This window comes from Ambystoma mexicanum, chromosome 11 (genome assembly GCF_040938575.1).
Source record: "Ambystoma mexicanum isolate Mex_15411 chromosome 11, UKY_AmexF1_1, whole genome shotgun sequence".
Taxonomy (NCBI): domain Eukaryota; kingdom Metazoa; phylum Chordata; class Amphibia; order Caudata; family Ambystomatidae; genus Ambystoma; species Ambystoma mexicanum.
In genome coordinates this window covers 1,401,939,747-1,401,960,036 of record NC_090934.1, presented here as the reverse complement: position 1 = coordinate 1,401,960,036, position 20,290 = coordinate 1,401,939,747, and the positions used below count along the sequence as shown (strand labels likewise).

Sequence of the window (20,290 nt, the reverse complement as noted above, 5' to 3'; positions counted from 1 at the left end):
ACGTGATTAAAAAAAAGCGGACACACACGCAAAAGGCGACCTCCAAACATTATAAGCGACTTTGTGCCAAACAAGGCCAAAGTCGCTTATAATAGCCGTGCTTGGTAACATGTTCAAGAGCGCAGATTATAGAAAACAGACGGGGCCGGAAGAGGAGTAACGTGAGAATCACGTGACGGGGGCGGTGCGCTGATGGGTCCGTTCCTTGAATAGGAAGTAGGCACCGCCTCCGTTGGAGACAGTCGCGGGCCGCGCAGGACTCTATGGTGGTGGTCACTGCAGCTGAACTCCAGGTACGTCACGTGATTGCCAGGGTTCGCGGACCCTTATTGACAGTGACGCTTTTGACCATGCAAAGCATTGATGGGCTCCAGCGCATTGGAATACACGCACACGTCTCATCTGCATTGCAATATAAAACCAACCTGATAACCAAAGCGTTGACGAATAGCCATAACTGACTATGGAACAGTTAATGGTCATGCTTAACTGAGGACGTTTTTGGCCACGCTGTAATTGCACATCCAAGATCTGTACATGACCATGGTTAGTTATCCCATCAAGTCCATCTTATTTTGCAAAGAAAACTCTTTTTTTTTATTTCTAAACAGAAACCTGCATGATGTTAAGACTAGAAAAGCATGCAAAGTGGGTGCTTGCTACCATTCCTGGCTTGTCATGCTTTCATCTCTCTGCGTGGGCTCTGCTGTTCTCTATGTTTACCTTTTGGCTTTCTCTGTCTCCACAGCACCAAATCTCAGTGTCTACAGACTTAACACAAACAGCGGCAAATCTAAAAGGGTTGGCTTTTTAAAAATAACTGTGGGTGAGTGATTGAACAAGGTTGTTTGGGTGGATGGTTGAGTAGGGCTATATTTATTTACTTGAATTTGTAAAGCGCACTACAGCCAAAGAGCATCAAAGCGCTGTATGGTTCTATAGTTGGATAATAGATGAGTGGATGAATATGTTGGAAGCGTGGATAAATGGATGCATTAGTGGCTGAACATCCTGTGGATGGATGAGTAGGTGAATGCAGATGGATGAGCTTGTGAGTATAAGTAGATGGATGCATTTGGGTGGGTGAAAAATATCGGGTCAGTGAGTGAATACGGATAGTTCGATGTTTGACTAGATGGCTGGGTGAGTGGATGGGTGGCTTAATGTGTGGCATGGTAAGGATGAATGGTTGAGTGGATGGATATCGATGGGGGGACATAATGAGGGATGAGTCGGTGGAAGTCCTCTGATTGGATGACATGAGTGTGTGAATATGGATGGATAAATCAGTGAATGGATGGTAACGGATAGTAATTGAATATGGATATTGGGTAAATATGGTTTTATGAGTGGATGATAGGGCTAGAGGGGTGGAGTGATGATATATGGCTAGATAGCCCGTGGGTGGATGGATGAGTTAGCGAATTAATATAGTTAGATGAGTGTGGGTGAATATAGTTGTGTCAGTGAATATGGTTGTGTCAGTGCATTAATATAGTTGGGTGGGCGAGTGGGATATGGGTGGATGGATGCAGGCATATACTCCTCTTTCCCTTGGTTCTGAAGGGGGCAGTTTGCTGGCAGCACACTGCTTGGAGCTGGGGCTAGGACCACGCACCATTATTCCTACGGCAGTCACGTTGACCACAATGAGAACGCTACCCCGGAAGTACCCTTGAGCTCTGAAATCCCGCAAAGCGGAGCAAAGTGGGAGAAGCTTAGCGCCAGCCTGCTGAGGGGGCAGAAGAAGTACAGAGAAGGCAGAAATAGTGTGACAATGTTCAAAAACCACGTTTACTGGGAATCGAGCATTTCTTTAGGAACTACCCTAACTGATGCCTGTCGAATCGATTTCTTTACACTACATTGCACACGAATACACTCCACATACAACCTTTTTTTTTTGCTTCTGATTCGTGCCTCAATTAAGCAAGGTTTTACAGCAAACAGCATCTTAGGAATGCATTATTAAACTGGATTTGTGATATTGAATGATCACTGATGTTTATTTGTCAGACGCATATGTGGCATATAAGCTGCATGCTTTTTGGACTCTAGCTTTCTAGCAGGAGCTATCTAGGCTTGCATTATTGAAGGTGCATGTGACCGGAGTCCTATTTTTGTCTTGCAACCTTCGCCACGTCACTTTTGAAGGAATCCGAGCCGAATGGTCTCCCGAACGCGCGCGCGTGTGTGCGTGTGTGTGCGCGCGTGTGCGTGCGTGCGTGCGTGCGTGCGTGCACTCAACATAGACTTGAGCTATTGAAGTAGCGGGTGACCGGGGACTTCATCAGCTTGCAACTCACCTTTGCCTAAGGACTGTGAGCTCAATGGTCTCTGTGGTGCTATCCGCTGTAAGTGGATGTGTTGATTCTGAAGCTGCGAAATGAGTGACATTGGGTCTCCAAAATTTGCTAGTCCAACATCCCGTATAACCTATAATGAATTTTGTGGGAAACATGTTAAGTGAATCTGATTTTGACAAGCAGTGGATATGCTGTATTAAGATTTTCAAAAGCCTTTGGAAATAAAGAAGTTAAGCCATCAATTGGGAGTGTATAAAGAGCAAGCAATTGCTGCTACAATGTCTGGAGCAGGATTATGGGGTCAGTGTGCTGCTGTTAAATTAGGTATATTTGAAAATATTTTTGACTGATACCAGGACTCCCTAAAAGTGCCCTGAATAAATTAACTTCTCTCAAACCCATAGAGTATTGGATACATTTCTGGTTGAACTCAAATCTACGTAGGTATACTGATGGGTAAATGGATGTTTTGAATCTCACAGGAAGTACTTCCTTATCTGAGGTCAGACACATAAAGGATATGGCAACATTACCAAAAATAGATGTTCTGGCAAACACCATTGAATATAAAGCAGCAAACTGTGTGTGGTTAGAGAAGCATGTGCTTCTTGGATCTGGATACACTATTTTAGTCTACTCTAGAACTAATTACTGTATATGTATAGCATATGGAAGTAATTATGGTGACGTGACAATGCATTTTAAGATTTAACAGCTTCTCAAAAAGCTTTTTCATGTTGCCATACTTACATAGGCCCTAGATACCTATTTATCACTTTTAAAGGTACAAAGGCATGTTACTTTACTATACTCTGCTTCTATACTGCTCCAAATCACCACCACAGTAATTTTAGAGTGCCTGATCCTTGTCCGTGGTATATTGTGCCCCTGCCCGGGGTGCTCCAGACTGTAGTCTGTTGAGGGATTGTAAGCAAAACTGGGGAATGGAAGAGAGGAGTATGTGAAGAGAAGGAGGATATTTGGGGCACTTAGGCGAAGGAGAGTGTTTTATGTAAGAATCAATGTGTCATTACATCTTCTATGGACAATAGATGTGTTGAGATGGCATATGTTGTTTGGTTGAAAGGCGACTTTCGAGAGCTCTGGATATAATAAATAGTAGTGTTGGGTCTGTGAGGTGCCTGAGAACATGCTCGGACAATCCTGGTAGAGGTGTCGGCTTAATATATCTGCTGCATCCATTTAAATTACTGCAGATGTTTTCCAGATGGTACCTCTGGGGCCACCAGGGCAATCTTAATTCATAGGCTTCATCCAAGATTGGAACATTCGCAACGGTGAACGATTATGGAGGAGAGGAGAGTGAAGGAAAGCAAGGGTTTCAGAAAACCATAAAGCCCGCAATGTCTTGGATATAATCTGAAGATTCATGTTGGTTTTCCCAGGCTTAGAATGTTTCCCTTTCTTTCTTCATTTTGATTTTGAAGGACCAGATTTTGGTTATGATGGTGTGGTAATGCAGGCTGTAGTATCATTAAATACAGGCCAGTTTTAAAGCAAAGGAATAGGGCGAATGATCGACAGGCCTTAATGATGTAGCCAGTTAGAGCACTGCTTCTGTGTAGGATAGATTTCAGCAATTCCAATAGTCATATAGGATTAGAGCCCATCATTGTTTGGTGAGCCCCAAATATCGGTTTTAAACTTACTTTATATATCAAAATTCATGTTGGCCACTTGTTTCATTAGTAATGATATGAAGATCTAGGACAATACTTCTTGAATACGGCAACTTGTACTTTGCTACCATGAAACTTAAGGTGTTAAAATAAATCAAACTTGCGCAATGCATTTTGTTATATATATAATTATGCACTTACCATGCATGTTAACTATTTACCAGGCAGTGCTGATGCTGCTAATAAAGAATTATGAATAAACCTAAAAGTATTTTTTTAACTAAATAATTATAAGGAACAAGTCTACTAGTTCAAAACTGGAGTTTTATTTTTTATTGTGTTAACGCTAAAGAATCTGTGCATGCGCTACTTGGGCGGCCATAGACAGGTGTTTACAGCAAAGGACACACCTAGTTAATCACTCATAGCGCTACATAATGTACCGGTGGCATCGAAGCTCTAGCAAACCAATATGCAGAACATTTTCTGTATCGCTAATCACCTTAGCTAACAGCGCTGGAGTACCTACAGCTTTCAACGTTGAATGAAGTCAATGAATCTTTATAATCTATTCTAAGAGCAGCACAGTGAGACTTCAGGGCCTTTCAAGAACCGTCATAATGAGAAAATATCCACTAATAAACGATTAGATAGGCGCTTACAACAACTGAGTCTCAATTAAATGTAATTAATGAGCATAGCAAGCCGTGATTGGGATTTGTACTTAATATGTAATTAGTCAATATTCTATTGGGTGCTTCAATCTATTGTTTGAACACATAGTAAGCCAATAATAGACCTCACAAAAAGATCTCTGTCCAGCCTGGTCGATGGAAGTCTTTTTCCTCTTATGAGTAATGCTGTGTGTGCAAAAACATTGTTGCCAAACTGAAAAAAAATCAAACGATGTAATTCAGCATGAAAGTCGAACACTCATCAATGTACCACGCAACATGAAAACAAAACAAGCTATTTAAAGCAGAATTGAGCAAATCTCTCCCCCACTTACTGTTCCACTGGATCCTCCAAGATAGGTGCTGCTGGAATGAAGCTTTAATCAGGATGCTTTCGTTCTGCCTCATTGATCAGTTGACTGCCAGCATCACCCTGTAATATGTATCTTCAAGAGTTTTGGCAAAGCGCTACATCGCTCTCCAGCTAGAGCTAAAAAAGTTCGCTGCCCGTCCTGTGGGTTCTAACTTACAAACAACGGCTTTATAAGACTTGTAGTTTGTTTAATCGTGCTATATCATAGTATTAAGATGCGTATGTGGTTGTATATTGCAGATGGATATGTGTGATGGTAATGATAGTTATTATAATGTGGATGTGGTTGTTGTGGATGTAATTGGAATGTGGTTGTGATGAGGGTGTGGTTCTGGTGTGAATTTAATGTAATTGGCTTTACATAGCATACTTCTGCCATTTTATAGTTGGGATGTGAGTGGGATAAGGATGTGATACAGTTGTGATGGGATTGTGGTTTTGATGTGGTTGTGATGTGTATATGCATACATGGTTATGGATTTGGCAGGTGTGGCTGTGATGCGAAAGGCACAAGGATGTGGTTGTGATGGTGATGGGTAGGAAGGGAAATTTGACTCTTGACGAGTAAGAAATGGTGTGCTGTTTGTGTGTGTGTGTATATATTTGAGGTGTCAAGTGACTTCATGACTGGCTTGCAGCTTGATTTTCTTGCCCCCTGGTGATGTGGATGTATTTGTGATGTGGATGATATTTGGTTGTGCTTGGGATGAGATTGTGCTGCGTAGCTTCCATATGCTTTCTTTCTGGAGAGGAGCGCCTGCTACCTTTTTTGAAGCATTTGTAAGGAACTTGGGGTTGGTCACCCTGAGTTACCTGGGGGCAACCAGACGTGGACTCCCTGCTCACTGTGCCCAGAGAGGCGCAGCTTCACCTCACTGATGAAGCCCAACAAGGCTGAAACATGTGTATGGGGTTGCTGTTGGTACTCTTGTTCAGAGAGGAATTGCCATAGCATTTTGGTGCTGGACTGCCCATGTGGGCGGGACAAAGACTGATATGCAAATGGATATTTCCCACCTGTGAAAGGTGAAGTGAGCAAAAAGCGTGTGCTGCAAACTCTCACCTCAGAAGAGGTCATCATGCCATGTTCTTTCTGGAGAGGGGCGCCTGCTACCTTTTTTGTAGCTTTCATATGGTCGTAATTGTGAAGTGGCTGTATTGGGGAGCAGTTTCTGATGTGATTGAAGATGTGGTTCTGATGTGACTGAGATAAGGTTGTGACACTGATGCGGTTTCCAATGCGGATGTGGTTATAAAGGGGTTTTTGTTGTGCTTGCTATGCAGTTTTGATGTAATTGTGATTTAGATGTGATTTAGATGTGGTTGTAGATGAAGATGTAATTGTGGGTCTCGGCCGTGGGGATAATGTAATGTGCCCCTCGGTACAGTCTTGGATTTTCCTCCGGCCGCACTGTACAGGATGGACAGAACATGACTATACAGAGGGGTCAAGTGAAAAAGGAATGCCACTAGGCTCTCCCTCTGGCTGAAAAAGAAGAGTGAATACTAGCAGTTCCGGAAACCGTCCCCAGATACATCCCCCCATCCCCCCCATGAAAATCTCCTTCACCTAACAGATGAATAGGAATGTACCAGCCCAGATTTGGGAAGGGCTCAACAGAAGTGAAACCCTATCCTCCTTTGTTGAAGAGGAATCTGTGGTATAGATCGGGGTCGAGATGGGCCTCCTGTCCATGCAAGATGCGTCATGCAGGCTGAGGTCAAGACCCAAAACACACAGCTGGTAAAAGTAAATCCAGAAACACTCTGTTAAACAGGCAAAGGTCAGAATCCAGAAAAGTCAGCTGCAGGTACAGTTTGCCGCAGAAAATAAAGAAACTCTTCCTTTAACAGGCAAGGATCGGCATCCATCAGATCTGGAAGGGAGTTCGATAAATACGCAGAATTCGTGCATACAGAAGGAAGTCAAACTGAATGAGGAACGCTTCAGCACTGCGAGATGCTGGCTTGAGAAGCTCCATGCTGAGTTATGCAGAAGCTTTTTAGTTTCATGTCTGTCCTATCGCCAGACTCTGTGCCCTGCGCCATTTGTGGAGCGTGCGTCGGTGTGATTGCGCTAAGGTTGCTGGGAACTGTAGCACCCTTGGCGCCAGACTTCCCGCAGGTGCTGAGGAAGCTTCCCATCTGTGTGAGGCAAGTGCGAAATAGGAACTGCTGCTGGGGAAGCCTACCGCATCGCTACAGTGGTTTTTAGCTACGGTTTTATGCAGTTGTACTGTGGAAAATACTGTGGAATGTGGTTGTTCATTTGTCTGTTATGTGATTGATGTAGAGGTGATGAGATTTTGATGTTGTGGTTATGAAAGTGTGGCTTGGCCACTAAGTACTCTGGAGACGGGATAGAGTTGAACATTTTTTTTCAACATTAAAATCTAAAGTAAATCGAACAAGAATACTCAGTTGGGATTTGGTGGCATGAATAAAGTTGAACAGTTGTTTTTCTGGCTGCCATAAGGTATGAACTTGGCATCAACTCAGTGGCTGCCAGAGCCCACTGAAGGTTATTGCAGTTATACAACACATGGATTCACCCCTTTCATGATTCTCTATACAGTGATCTGGCCATGGCAGGGTTTAAGGAATAAGACTCAGTGAATATTTTGCTAAACTTTTGTCACAACCTTTTAAAGAAATTGCATGTACTCTTGAAGAGTGGTAGATCTATCCAACCAGGGTGATTGGGTCAGAAAAGTGGAGATATGTCAGGAGTATGTCTCTCTTAACCATTTACAGGGTAATTCATAGAATTTCGCACAAAAGTGGCGCACGCGGCTGGCGCACAGTGTGCGCGTGAGAATGTCTGCGCCAGCCCCGTGCGCTAAAATCGATTTCCGCGCACAGCGTATTCATGGATTTTAGCCTCCAAAACCAGCCGTGGCGCAGAGTGGTGCAGCGACCCTGCAGCAGCGCCAGTTATGCCCCCAAGAACGCCCTCGCGCAAGGAAAAACCATCAAAATTCCCAATTCAGCGCAAAGGGCTGCGCTAACCCTGGACCAGTATACAGGGCTGCGAAACAGCAAACGCCAAGCGGGGAACGTGTATTACTGGGGTGCGCGGGAAGTTCCACACGCAATTTCAGCAGGGAACGTGTATTTCTGGGGTGCGGGGAAGTTTAACACGCAATTTCAGCAGGGTACGTGTATTACTGGGGTGCGTGGGAAGTTCCACACGCGATTTCAGCAGAGTACGTGTATTACTGGGGTGCGCCGGAAGTTCCACACGCGATTTCAGCAGGGTACGTGTATTTCTGGGGTGCGGGGAAGTTCCACACGCAATTTCAGCAGGGTACGTGTATTTCTGGGGTGCGCGGGAAGTTCCGCATGTGTTTTCAGCAGGGTACGTGTATTACTGGGGTGCGTGTGAAGTTTAACACGCGATAGGCCCTGTGCGATTGGGGTACGTGTATTTCGGGGGTGTAGGGGAGTCCTACACTTGAATTGGCAGTGTGGGTCCTCCCAGGTGTTCCCTCTACACCCTCCACGGCCCCTGCAGGCAGACCACACCACAGGGGACTAGCCCGCACCCCTGGTCATGTCCCCCACTTATGTCCCCTTGCACCCCCACCCCCCAAGCAGTGCGGGGCACCTGCCAGCAGGCCCCCACTCATGTCCCCCAGCACCCCCACCCCCAGCAGTGCACGGCAGCTGCCAGCAGGCCCCCCACTCATGTCCTCTTGCACCCCACCCCCCAAGCAGTGCAGGGCACCTGCCAGCAGGCCCCACTCATGTCCCCCAGCACCCCCACCCCCGACAGTGCAGGGCACCTGCCAGCAGGCCCCCACTCATGTCCCCTTGCACCCCCACCCCCGCAGTGCAGGGCACCTGCCAGCAGGCCCCCACTCACGTCTCCTTGCACCCCCACCCACCAGCAGTGCAGGGCACCTGCCAGCAGGCCCCCACTCATGTCCCACTCATGTCCCCTTCCACCCCCACCCCCAAGCAGTGCAGGGCACCTGCCAGCAGGCCCCCACTCATGTCCCACTCATGTTCCCCTCCACCCCCCAGCAGTGCAGGGCACCTGCCAGCAGGCCCCCACTCATGTCCCCTTGCAGCCCCACCCCCCAGCAGTGCGGGGCACCTGCCAGCAGGCCCCCACTCATGTCCCCTTGCACACCCACCCCCAAGCAGTGCGGGGCACCTGCCAGCAGGCCCCCACTCATGTCCCCTTGCGCCCCCACCCTCCAGCAGTGCGGGGCACCTGCCAGCAGGCCCCCACTCATGTCCCCTTGCACACCCAACCCCCAGCAGTGCAGGGCACCTGCCAGCAGGCCCCCACTCATGTCCCACGCATGTCCCCTTGCACCCCCAACCCCCAGCAGTGCAGGGCACCTGCCAGCAGGCCCCCACTCATGTCCCGTGTACCTCCACCCCCCAGCAGTGCGGGGCACCTGCCAGCAGGCCCCCACTCATGTCCCCTTGCACACCCAACCCCCAGCAGTGCGGGGCACCTGCCAGCAGGCCCCCACTCATGTCCCCTTGCACCCCCAACCCCCAGCAGTGCGGGGCACCTGCCAGGAGGCCCCCACTCATGTCCCCTTGCACCACCACCGCCCAGCAGAGCAGGGCACCTGCCAGCAGGCCCCCACTCATGTCCCGTGTACCCCCACCCCTCAGCAGTGCAGGGCACCTACCAGCAGGCCCCCACTCATGTCCCACTCATGTCCCCTTGCACTCCCACCCACCAAGCAGTGCAGGGCACCTACCAGCAGGCCCCCACTCATATCCCACGCATGTCCCCTTGCACCCCCACCCACCAGCAGTGCAGGGCACCTGCCAGCAGGCCCCCCACTCATGTCTCCTTGCACCCCCAACCCCCAGCAGTGCGGGGCACCTGCCAGCAGGCCCCCACTCATGTCCCCCTGCACACCCACCCCCAAGCAGTGCGGGGCACCTGCCAGCAGGCCCCCACTCATGTCCCCTTGCACACCCACCCCCCAGCAGTGCAGGGCACCTGCCAGCAGGCCCCCACTCATGTCCCACGCATGTCCCCTTGCACCCCCACCCCCCAAGCAGTGCAGGGTACCTGCCAGCAGGCCCCCACTCATGTCCCACTCATGTCCCCTTGCACCCCCATCCCCTAGCAGTGCAGGGCACCTGCCAGTAGGCCCCCACTCATGTCCCCTTGCACTCCCACCCCCGAGCACTGAGGGGCACCTGCCAGCAGGCCCCCACTCATGTCCCTTTGCACCCCCACCCCCAAGCAGTGCAGGGCACCTGCCAGCAGGCCCCGGCACATGTCCCCCAGCCAACACGTCATCACAATCTAGATCCCTGGCCCTTATGGCCAGCCTCCACAGGCCAAAGACCCACCCAAGTATTGCATCCACCCACATAGAAATGCCAATTACATGATACAACCCCAATGGCAAGTATGTAAATGACACATGTCCGTCACACACACACAATGGGTGCAAGTGAATGTCAAAACCCATATCATGACATGCATGAAACCAATGAGATAATACCACAAATGGAAGTATAAAAAAATATATATTAAAGATAACATGAACGTAAATCAAATTAAACACACAACAATGGGAATAACAAAAGAAATGGTCCATGTCCGATAAATAATGAAAATCAAGAAAACATAAGCAAAAGAAATCCAAAAAGAAATGTTGTCCAAAAAATCAAATCCATGGGAAAAAAAGTAAAAACCATTGCTCCATGGTGAACACAAAAAACATTTAAAAAGATGAATCCAATGTAGAACTATGTACAATTGAAGAATCCAGGGTCCATGAGCCCAACTTAAGAAATGAAATCTACCAAAAACTACTACCTAATAAAAAAAAACTATATACAAAAATGTGGTGCATTGTCCAAGCGGTCCAAAATAAAGAAAAAACGAAAGGAAACCTGATACTAACTAACTAACTATTTGCAAGGGCAGCGGGCAAGTCCAACGGCTCACTTGTTGATGTCCCGGGCCAGGGCATCATCGAACTCCTGCTCGATGTCCCGGAGGCGGTCCTCTTCCATGGCCCGAGGGTTCGCAGGGGCGATGACATCTGGATCTCCAGGTCCCTGCGAATGGCCTTGAGGCACTCGGCCCGCCTCAGGGCCCTACGCATGGAGTTCTCCGCCCTGACCATCGTGAGCCATGCCTCTTCCGCCCGCTGCCGCTCTGCATCTATCGCATGGCCCAACCGCTGCCACACGGAAGACACTTCCCGTCCAGGGTCCTCCTGCCCTCCGGCCGATGCCTGCCCCTCCGATGATGAAGTCCCCGAGCCATCATGGCTCCCACCTTGTTGCTGTTGCTGCTGTGCCACTGCCTGTGCCCTGGCTCCTGCTGCCTGCACATCCTCCTCCAGCTGGGGTGCAGTTGTTGAGGTGGCCACCCCTGCTGGACGTCCGACTCCCGACTGTGGCAGGGATGTGTCCTCCACCAGGCTGGCCGCAGGGTCAGAGGCAGCTCCACAGGGCACCCAGGTGACACATGGATGGGAAGATGGCACAGAGGACGACTGGCGCATAGGGGGTTCAGTTGAGGAGGGGGTCGGAACAAGGTCCATAAAACGGAGGAATCCGGCCCTGGTGAGCTGTCCCAGTGGGTCAACGCGGTCAACGAGCCATGCGAGAAGACATGCAGTCTCCTCATGAAAAGACTGCAGGTCAGCTCGTACGGCACGTTGAGGCAAAGCCACTCCACCCAGGACAGGCTCAACCCGGTGCCTGATAGCCACATCCACAGGGAGAGGAAGGCCAGTTGGTGTAAGCCGATCCCCTCCCTGAGAACCGGTCTGGACGTAGGTATCCCTGCTGTTGCAAGATGATGCAGTCACAGGATCGGGGATTACACACAGGCACCTCCGCGGCGGCCTGTGCTGCCTCCTGTCCCTGCCCCTGCACTGCACCACTAGCACCAGTGGAATCCCCACCTCCAGACCCCGTCTTTGTCCCTTGCACGGCCTCCTCCTCCACCAAACCCCCCACCAACCTGGATGACTCCGTGCCATCTTCCTCCGTCGGGCCCTGTGGGGTCTCAGCTGCCCCCTCGGTTGCCGAGGAGTCCAACTGCAACCTCTGCCTCTTGGACCTCCCCTTGGCAGCTGTGACCTGTGACGCGGCACCCGACTCCTCACTCCCCGACGAGATGACAACATTGGAGGGGAGCCGGGCCTTGCGTCTCCGGCTGGCGGTGCGATCCCTGCCGCTGTGCTCCACAGCACCCTCTCCGCCCTCTTCATCAGTCGACGCTGCAGATAGGGAGAGATAGGACACAGGCATCAGGGCACTGTACAATGGACTCATACACACATGACAGTTGCACACGAGTGTCATTGTCAAACTTCAGACATGGCATCACAATCCCCAACACACATGTCATTTCAAATCACACACATGAGCTAATCCACAGCCATATCGCAACAGCCAGCACCATCCATACACATACAACAGCATGAGCAGGCAAAGGTGAGCCAGACATCACATGAGACACAGGGAGTGCACTAGACATGCACACACGCCACCACACTTACATGCATGTGTACACCTCCACCAAGTGTCGCAGTGATGAGATCGGCATCCATGTCACATCCGGCAATCAGTTTTCTACATATCAGTCTCACATGCATCCATGTTGCATGACAGTTGCACACTTGTCAGATACACATACATGCACATGTACACAGTGCAGATACATGCAGCTGGAACCAACATCCATGTGGGACACCACAACCTTGACAACTGACATACACAGTCATTCAAACATGTGTGCTCACACATCTGCATTTGGCCTGCATGCTTACCCACAAATACACCATCCATGTGTCTCACACATGAAAGGACTCGCATGTGTCAGCCTCACGGCCCTGTACATACACATCCATACATGGCCCTACAAAACCACATGTGCAACCTGCACACTACTGGCACACCACCACACGCACAGCTTCCAATCAGTATGCATGTACACTTACCGCTCGACTCCAGACGGGTCTGCCTCTCAAGGACCTGGACGTGGAGCGCTGGGCATATGCGTTCCAGGACCCTCATTTGGTCTTCCGACAGGTGGCCCCGGCGCCCCTTAGCATCTGCTGCCTTCAAGAGGCGCCGGGCCTTGTTGAGGGTCCTGGACCTGAAGTCCTCCCAGTGCTTCTTGACATGATGGAATTCGCGGACTGCCACCCCCTCTGCGTTGATGGCAGTCACGATGTCTGTCCAGATCCTGTCCGTCCTTCCTTGTCGGCGTGCGACCTTCCGAAGAGGGCATCATACTGCTCCAGGACTTGCTCCACCAGGACACCAACTTCAATGGCAGTGAAGCTGGTGGCCCTCTACCTCTCCGGCTGGGGGTTGCCAGTGGTCTCAGATGGTGGTGTGCCCGACATGGCAACCCCAGAAGCAGGAGTGGGTGGGCAACTGGGTCCTGGGGCTGGGCTGTGGAGCGATGGAATCCCAGTCGGGAGTCTTCAGTTCCAGCAGGGGTGGTCACAGCAACAGCACCCCTGGCTGACGTGCAGGCAGCAAATGGCAGGGCACGTGGGCAGCAGGCAATCAGGCAGCAGCAGATGGCAGGCGGGAGCATGCTCGGGGCTCTGGGGGGCAGTAATTCGGCCTTCTGGGCAGGAGCGTGGTCTTCCGTGTGTGAACGCGTGGCCAGCTTGATACAGAGTGATTTGGCACGTGAAAATCTTGCACGTCAGTGTATAATTCGAGGAAAGGACCTTAGCGCGTAAGCACGTCAGCACACGTATGCAATTTCATTGGACCAAAGGCCCTTAGCATGTAAGCGCGTCTGTGACGTGACGCGCGCGGGTGTTTCCCTCATAGCACGTGATGACAGAGCACACGTGGAAAAGCTGCACGTCCGAGTGTCAGCACGTGTAATTGGAGGAAAGGGCGCGTACACGCTTAAGTGATGTGTGGGCCGGTTTAAAAGGTACGTGTAGGACGCCATTTCCTTGTACGTGCTTTTTGTGGAGAGCGAGTGGGTGGATTCTGTACTTCTTGTCGGTTCACACGCGATTACTTCACAGCGTTTCAAGTTCGTACTCCCTGTTACCTCTGACAGCTTTCATTTTTCTACTTATTTTGGGCCTGTTTCCTCAAACAGTGTTCACTTCTCCTTTTGTCCTGTCTCCTCAGACAGCGTACAATTCTTCTTTTGGTGGGGGTGTTGCCAACGCGCGCACACGCGCGTATTTTTCACGTTCTTTTTCCAGGCAGACGGTGAGTTCCGCACGTACTTAGCAACTGTGCTTGCCCCGTGTGTCGCGTACCCCTTCAGAGGTCATTGTAGGCTGCGTGTATCATGCGTACGCTTATTTTTGTGTTTCTGGGTGCCACAGCGTAGTGCGGGTTCATTTTTCTACGCACATGGTCTACAAGGGGTTGCGTGCATGTTTATTTTTGTTTTTGGGCTGCCTGTGCGTTGCGTGTCCCGTCATCTTCCCCCAGGGGCCACAGACAACCTTGTTAGAGCACTAGGGTACGAATTCCATCTAGTACTCTACCCCTTTGACCCCCAATTGCCCAGGACAATAGTTTACTGCTCCTCCCATATGCACAAGAACATCAGTGCCACGGTTGGGAGGCGACCAAGCGGTAAGGGAGGCAAAGGTGGCCGACCTTCAAAAGGCGGACGTGGTGGGTGCGGTAGGGGACGTGGCTGAGACCATCCCAGCTCAGCCCCTGTGTGACCAGCCCATTGTGGCACCTGACCTGGCACAGGATGACTCCCTGGCTGACTTCCAGGTCAGCAGGTCTAGGCCACGTGTGGCGGTGCAAGTTGTCACCAAGGCACGTGGATCTGGGGCAGCTATGTCATCTGCTGCCCCAAGTATGCAGGGTGGTGAGGCTGCAGGGGCAGCTGCAGCTCCATCCGCCCCAGCTCTGACTCTCCCAGCCAGGACAGTGTCGGTCCTGGTCCATCATACTGATGTTCCCCCTGCCAACATCACACTTCAGACAATGCCTGCACCAAGTCCTATGGTCAATGTGCATTCGCACACTCCAACAACCCAGTCCACTGGTGATTCTGCCCCTACTGACCAGAGCGGCGTTAGCCACTCTGGCTCCGTTCCACCTTCTAAAAAGAGGAAGAAGGGTGCTCTGGCATGACAGGCTGAGACCCCAGGCACGGCTACACACTCTGGCACGTCAAGGAAGCCTTGCTTTAATGATGCGGAGCTTAATGCACTTGTGAGCTATGTGTTGCAACATAGCCACAAAATGGTGGTGACTGCAGGGTCCAAGACCACACCTGGTCAACGTAAGGCACACTGGCAGACCATCGCCAACCACATAAGTGCCCTTGGATTTGTGAGGCGCTCAGCTGAAGATTGCTACAAGCGGTGGAACGACCTGAAACGCAGAGCAAAGGACAAGCTGGCCTCAAGTCATGCCGCTACTCTGGTGACTGGTGGTGGGTCTCCACAAGAGGACAACAAACTCACTGAGCATGAGTCTGTTGCTGGGACCTTCGTCACAGAGGAACAGATCCGAGGTGTGGGAGAACTACCCGATTATGACACATTGTCCGGTGAGTGCCCATGCGTGTGTGTGTAATGCATGTGAATGTTGTTTGGGTGACGGGTTCTGATTGAGTGCCAGGTGAGGGTGTGTGTGACTGAGTAGTATGGGTCACCCATGTGCTTCATCCAAAACATTCTGTGGCCTTGAATTTGGGTGTGACACTATCCCTTCTGCCCACAGTAGTAATTTAGCGCAACTTTACGGCAGTTGCCCTTGAGGTGCCATCATGCAACAACATTGTTTGTATTTTTCAGTGTTCTTTCAGGCTGATTGTTTCAATTCTCCCACTTTTGCAACACATTCCTCAGCCCTATTGTGACATATGTGACATGCTTCTGTCAGTGAAGAACCCCACATAGGCCCACATGTGTCACCTTGGTAGTTGAAAGATTTGACCATTCAGGCTGAATGAGTATTGTCCTGATCACATGATGTTTTTGGGCCTGTTTGAATGTGGAACATGCTAGTTGTTTCCTGTCATGTTGAAGTGCACAACCATTGATGTATACATGGCCCTGCAATCACTGTATTTTTGTACACTGGATGTGTTGCAGTGTGTGGCACATGGCGTATCTTTTTACACTATGTGGCATTTTTCATCTCTCATGTCCATCTCACATGGATGGGTGACAGTACTCATTCACTGACATATGGATATACTTGTGGTATGTACCATGGCTATGGTACATGCCATCTGTGTGATGGCATGTGTCATTTATGTGTATAGGACCTGCCACTCACAGGCCAATGTGTGATGGCAGTGCTACCCAGCATGCAGCAAATGTGTTGCTCTTCCATCTTGGTGTCATCAGTGTCAGACTTTTGCCTCCCCTTCCAACTCTGTGACAGTGCATGCATGGGAGGGTTATAGTCATGTGGGACATGTGTAAATCATGTACTGGTTCTGTAGCTTGTCAGGCCTATTTGTGTGCTATGGTGCTAATGCCTGTTTCCATTTTTTGCCTTTCATGTTTTTGCAGGGGATGACACACTTGATGCTGGTTAGGTTGAGAAGATGGTGCAGACCCAGGAGCAACCTGAGGCACAACCGGCCACCAGAGGGGGACGTGGTGTGGTGGTGGGTGAAAACCCACTCTTGCTGCAGATGATACTGTCAAGGGGTGTATCTGGGTGCACCTCCCCAGACCTCTATTCAGGTGTTGATTCGGATGATGAGACCTATGTGGCGTCGCAGGTAAGTGTTTCTGGAAGGGGTTCTGTTCTGTCCAACCCACCTGCACCAGGGGTAGAACCCTCTATGGGGATGTCAGTGTTGGTTAGTCAGCCTTTGGCGGTTACGGGTGCAGGGTCACACTCCACATCTGATCCTGTTCCTGGGCCAGCAGATCAGAGGGGGAATGCAGTCCTGCAGCCTCAGGCAGTGCCGGCACAGCAAGGCGCAGATCGCCTTGCCCCAAACAGGTGTGGTGCCCGTCGACGCGGTGGCCGTACGCCACCAGGCAATACTGCATAGGAACAATCCATTTACGGTATGGCAACCCAACAGGCAGCATCAGTTGAGATGATGGCTCAAGCAATGGAGAGGGTGGCCACTTCCATTGTCCCCCCTGAAAGGCAGATGGAGCTACTACAGCAGGCAACAGACTCCATTTACCAATCACACAGGGAGGACATGTTGGCGTCCAACAGGGACAGACGGGCGGCACTGGAGACTCTACGCCAGTCGATATCAATAGAGTCCCAGGCCCACAGGGAAGCCCTGAGGGTAGAACTCCATCACCTCAGGGAGACTCTTGTTGACCTTGAGACTTCCACTAACCTAAGGACAGAACAGCAGCTGGAGCGGCTCATACGTTCGCTCTCAGCTGAGATGCAGGCAACTCGGGAGGAGATCTGGGCATCACGTCAGGTGCTGCATGGGAATCTCCGCACTATAATCCTCCAGAACGAGACCTTCCACACCCGCATGCTTGCTGCCACGGAGGACCTTACCAGGGCTTTGCGTGGGCTGCCTCCCATAGCACCACCACCTCCTGTGGCAGCAGCAGAAGGTGTTCAGAGCGACAGCAGCAGTTCTCCCACATTGGCATAGCCGTGCAGGCCATGAGCCCATGGAGGTGTTTTTTTCCCAACATCCACACAGGCGGCTGTTGGTGTGCACCCTGTCCTCGGACCTCCTGGGTGGCCATTTTTGATTTTTGCTTTTTTGCTTTTTGATTTTTGCTTTTTAATTATTTTTTAACTGTGTGTTGCCTTGTCTGGCTCCTGTGGGCATCCACTGTATTCCGGCTGGGCACATGCAGGCTTGTCCTGAGTTTGGGTTCGATGCTTGGGTTCGTGAGACACACACCCCTCCTGCTTCCCGTTTCCATGGGCTTGCAAAGGGTGTGACCAAGTGACAGTGCTGTACACAGTGATGTTGGGCTCCCATGAGCTGTGTGGGCAGTCTGTAGTCAATACTGTGTAGACATTCCTTGTGTATATTGTTGTTGTATTGTACACTGCATGTTGGAATTATGTATGCTTCTGCTTCCATGTCTCCCTCTGAATTCGCAGGTTCATTCCTCATGTCTTCACAAGGCCGTCTACTTTGGAGATGGAGTTCATGTTGTATGCAGTACACAGACAAGTTTTGAAGCCTGCAAGACTACAGTTGGAAGGGGCGATGTGGTGGCATATTCAGGTTGTAAGACTACGACTACTTTAACTTAGAACTGTCATGTTTTAGGTATGTTTCAGCTTGTGTAGCTGCATTGTATTGTTGGTAAGTATTTGGTCATGTTTGTTGTTAGTTCAACATTACTGGGAGCATATTGTTTGTAGCCAGTTTCCATTAGGGACACTGTACTTTGTGACACTTGTGTCAGGTTTTCGGGATTGCTTTGTTTGCTCTCACATAGCATGACATGCCATGGTGTGTTTGGTGGTGGTGCTGAGGAGGGGTTGGGTGACATGGCACTGTTCTCATGTTGTATTTTGCAAGGGGGTAATGCATTTAGCAGCATATGTGTCTTTTGATGACACAGCATTGGTGGTGTTTCTGTAGGTAGGGATGCACACATTGTGACACTTCCAGGTGAACAATCTCAGGCTGGTATGGTTGTGACAGTTCACTGTCCCTTGTGTCATCATCGATTGTCAGCTGGTATGTGGCAGGGCTGTGTGCACTCCACAGGGGTGTGATTCTAAGTGAAGTAATTAGCCACCAGCTGTGTTCGGGCTGCCTCACCCTGTGCCCTTTCCCCTCCCATGCGCAGCGGGCGTGCATGTGGTTGGGGATTGTGGGGGCACCACCATGTCTACCGGAAGGCCCTGGCGTGTTGCAACGTTGAGCAGGACACATGCTGCCACTATCATCCTGCACACTACTGGGGGAGCATATAACAGCTGCCCGCCAGAACGGTCAAGGGAGCGAAAGCGTGACTTGAGCACTCCGAATGTGCGCTCCACTATGCACCGGGTTGCAATATGGGCTGTGTTGTATCTTACCTTGGGTGGCGTGGTGGGGTTCCGAATTGGCGTCATCATGTGGGTGCTCAAAGGGTAGGCACTGTCCCCTGGGGAGGTGGTGATGGGTATCATTAGTAGGGTTGTGACATTACTCAGTATCTGGCATGCATGCATGTGCTGTGGCATTTATACTCACCGAGCAGCCATGTATCGCCATGCCGCCCAGATTCTAGGTCCCGGTTTAGGGTTGACATTCTGTAAATGAAACTGTCGTGGGTGGACCCTGGAGAGTTGGCATATACTGAGGTGATGATTCCCTTGGCATCACATACTACCTGGACGTTGATGGAATGCCAGTGCTTGCGGTTTCTATAGCTGTGCTCTGATGCCCTGGGGGGACGTAGAGCCACATGGGTGGACTCAATGGCACCTAGGACTTTGGGGAATTGTGTCACCCCGTAGAAATCCTGGACGGCAGCCTGGCTTTCTGCCGGTGTTCTGGGCAGGTATATGTGCCTGCGGACTGATGGGCGTGCAGTCATGAAGGCAAAGACCTGGTGTAGGCAGCGTGACTGCGTGGCCTGTGACAACCCCCCCCCACTATGGCACTTGTCCGCTGAAATGATCCGGGGGCCAAAAAGTGCAGTACATTGAGGACCTTCTCCAGGGGGCTGAGTGCTTGGGAGCAGACGGTGGGTGATGTGAGGTCATCCTCCCACTCACTGACCAGGTTGAGTATTATGTGAGGTGGAAACCTGAACCTCCCATACACCTGGTCATCAGGCATGCCAAAAAGGCTGGTTCTGGGTGTGAAAATTCTGGGCCTGACTATCCTCCTCCTCCTCCTGCGGTATCCCATGACCACTGCTGCTAGGAACGGATTGTTCATCCTGGCGTCTGAGCTTGCTTGTTGTTTGCGCGCACTTTTATGCTGCATGGGTCCACGTACGCCTGCTTCCTGCTGGCGTACGTGTTTCCGGATTAGTGCGTCTTTTTTGGCGTGTGCATGTGGGCGTTCCGCGCTTTTGCCTCCTGTACTTCCCCGCCCACCCCAGTAATACACGTACCCCGCTCGCCCAGGCCCAATCGCGTGTAAAACTTCCCGCGAGCCCCTGAAGTACACGTACCCCGCTCACCCAGGCCCAATCGCGTGTAAAACTTCCCGCGAGCCCCTGAAGTACACGTACCCCGCTCACCCAGGCACAATCGCGTGTAAAACTTCCTGCGAGCCCCTGAAGTACACGTACCCCGCTCATCCAGGCACAATCCTGTGTAAAACTTCCCGCGAGCCCCTGAAGTACACGTACCCCGCTCACCCAGGCACAATCGTGTGTAAAACTTCCCGCGATACCCTGAAGTACACGTACCCCGCTTGCCCAGGCA

The 20,290-nt window shown here is 50.8% G+C and overlaps 1 protein-coding gene across 2 annotated transcripts in view; it reads left to right on the top strand.

The window, feature by feature from the left end:
* The first annotated feature begins 218 nt into the window (after positions 1-218).
* LRRK1 (leucine rich repeat kinase 1) overlaps positions 219-20,290 on the top strand; it is a 1,071,210-nt gene continuing 1,051,138 nt past the window's right edge. For both annotated transcript variants that reach the window (XM_069625026.1, XM_069625024.1), the window contains exon 1: positions 219-293. The gene's annotated coding sequence lies outside the window, so the exon portion shown is untranslated. The remainder of the gene's footprint in view (positions 294-20,290) is intronic.